The sequence below is a fragment of the Schistocerca gregaria genome, chromosome 5 (assembly GCF_023897955.1).
Source record: "Schistocerca gregaria isolate iqSchGreg1 chromosome 5, iqSchGreg1.2, whole genome shotgun sequence".
NCBI classification, from domain to species: Eukaryota; Metazoa; Arthropoda; class Insecta; order Orthoptera; family Acrididae; genus Schistocerca; species Schistocerca gregaria.
In genome coordinates, this window is record NC_064924.1 from 660,641,191 (window position 1) to 660,643,995 (window position 2,805).

Sequence of the window (2,805 nt, forward strand, 5' to 3'; positions counted from 1 at the left end):
TATTTAAATATCTTGCGCCAGTCTCACGAAATTTATAAACCAAGTCATTTAGCTTTTTAAGTCGTTCCTGGCCCCAGGAAAATTAAAAACCGATGTCATTTTGCTTTTCATGCAGTTTTTGTTCTCAGAACATTTAAAAACCTATTTTACCTATCTGATGCGGCATGATCTGTGATGGATGGGCTTTCGTAACTAAGAGTGACAGAGCTGTTGACTGCCGAACATGTGCAGTCGAGCACATTGAAGACTATGTGCAACTCAAACCAAAGCAATTCATTTGCATTTGTAGCCGACCCAATATGACGTTTCCCCCCTACTTCGGTAATATGCTATTCGAATTCGACGTTATTCTGAGCAGGCTTCCTCTTTCTACAACGTTTAGGAGCTGGAACTTTAATTATGGACACCTTGTATACAGGGTGGTCCATTGACCGTGACCGGGCCAAATATCTCACGAGATAAGCGTCAAACGAAAAAACTACAAAGAACGAAACTTGTCTAGCTTGAAGGGGGAAACCAGATGGTGCTATGGTTGGCCCGCTAGATGGCGCTGCCATAGGTCGAACGGATATCAACTGCGTTTTTTTAAATAGGAACGCCCATTTTTTATTACATATTCGAGTAGAACGTAATGAAATATGAATGTTTTAGTTGGACCACTTTTTTCGCTTTGTGATAGATGGCGCTGTAATATTCACAAACATATGGCTCACAATTTTAGACGAACAGTTGGTAATATGTAGGTTTTTTAAATTAAAATACAGAACGTAGGTACGTTTGAACATTTTATTTCCGTTGTTCCAATGTCATACGTATACCTTTGTGAACTTATCATTTCTGAGAACGCATGCTGTTACAGCGTGCGCCGGCCGCGGTGGTCTCGCGGTTCTAGGCGCGCAGTCCAGAACCGCGCGACTGCTACGATCGCAGGTTCGAATCCTGCCTCGGGCATGGATGTGTGTGATGTCCTTAGGTTAGTTAGGTTTAAGTAGTTCTAAGTTCTAGGGGACTAATGACCACAGCAGTTGAGTCCCATAGTGCTCAGAGCGATTTTGTTACAGCGTGATTACCTGTAAGTACCACATTAATGCAATAAATGCTCAAAATGATGTCAGTCAACCTCAATGCATTTGGTAATACGTGTAACGACATTCCTCTCAACAGCGAGTAGTTCGCCTTACGTGATGTTAGTACATGCATTGACAATGCGCTGACGCATGTTGTCAGGCGTGTCGGTGGGTCGCGATAGCAAATATACTTCACCTTTCCGCAAAGAAAGAAATCCGGGGACGTCAGATCCAGTGAACGTGCGGGCCATGGTATGGTGCTACGACGACCAATCCACCTGTCATGAAATATGCTATTCAATACCGCTTCAACCGCGGGCGAGCCATGTGCCGGACATCCATCATGTTGGAACTACATCGCCATTCTGTCATGCAGTGAAACATCTTGTAGTAACGTCGGTAGAACATTACGTAGGAAATCAGCATACACTGCACCATTTAGATTGCCGTGAGGGGCCAATTATCCTTCCTTCCTTAATGCGGCATCACACATTAACCCATAAAGGTCGCTGATGTTCCACTTGTCGCACCCGTCGTGGATTTTCCGTTGCCCAATAGTGCATATTATGCCGGTTTACGTTACCACTGTTGGTGAATAACGCTTTGTCGCTAAATAGAACGCGTGCGAAAAATCTGTCATCGTCCGGTAATTGCTCTTGTGCCCAGTGGCACAACTGTACACGACGTGCCGGCCAGAGTGGCCGAGCGGTTCTAGGCGCTTCAGTCTGGAACCGCGCGATCGCTACGGTCGCAGGTTCGAATTCTGCCTCGGGCGTGGATGTGTGTGATGTCCTTAGGTTAGTTAGGTTTAAGTAGTTCTAAGTTCTAGGGGACTCATGACCTCAGACGTTAAGTCCCATAGTGCTCAGAGTTATTTGAACCATTTGTACACGACGTTCAAAGTCGTCGCCATGCGATTCCTTGTGCATACAAATATGGTATGGGTGCAATCGATGTTGATGTAGGATTCTCAATACCGACGTTCTTGAGCTTCCCGATACTCGCGCAATTTGTCTGCTACTGATGTGTTGATTAGCCGCGACAGCAGCTAAAACACCTACTTGCGCATCATCTTCTCTTGCAGGACGTGGTTGACTTTTCACATGTGGCTGAACACTTCCTGTTTCCTTAAATAACATAACTATGCGGCGAACCGTCCGGACACTTGGATGATGTCGTCCAGGATTTCGAGTAGCATACATAGCACACGCCCGTTTGGCATTTTGATCACAATAGCCATACATCAACGCGATATCGACCTTTTCTGCAATTGGTCAACGGTCTATTTGACCACGGATCCGCACTGGCCGAATGTTACGTGATAACACGTGTTTATACATGATGAGTAACTGAGAACCTCAGCTGCCGACAGGTTTTGTTGATATACCTTGATGGGGACAGCTGAAAATGTGTGCCCCGACCGGGACTCGAACCCGGGATCTCCTGCTTACATGGCAGACGCTCTATCCATATGAGCCACCGAGGGCACAGATGAATCGCGCGACTGCAGTGACTTATCCCTTGCACGCTTCCTGTGAGACTCACATTCCCCTACTGTCCGCAATTCTACATATATATTGTACCTTATATACATTTGCCCTACCACCCAACTTAGTCATCATTTATTCCAGGGAAAAACTGCAGTCATCAACAGAAACTGTTCTTTCGAGAACAAGTTACTGTCTTCGTATATACGTATTTATACGTTTGTGACTACTACAGCGCCATCTATCACAAA

General features: G+C 45.4%; 1 non-coding gene across 1 annotated transcript; it reads right to left on the minus strand.

The window, feature by feature from the left end:
* Positions 1–2,479: 2,479 nt before the first annotated feature.
* On the minus strand, positions 2,480–2,554 carry Trnat-ugu (transfer RNA threonine (anticodon UGU)). Its single transcript has one exon. It is a non-coding gene; the product is annotated as a tRNA-Thr (tRNA).
* Positions 2,555–2,805: the final 251 nt, after the last annotated feature.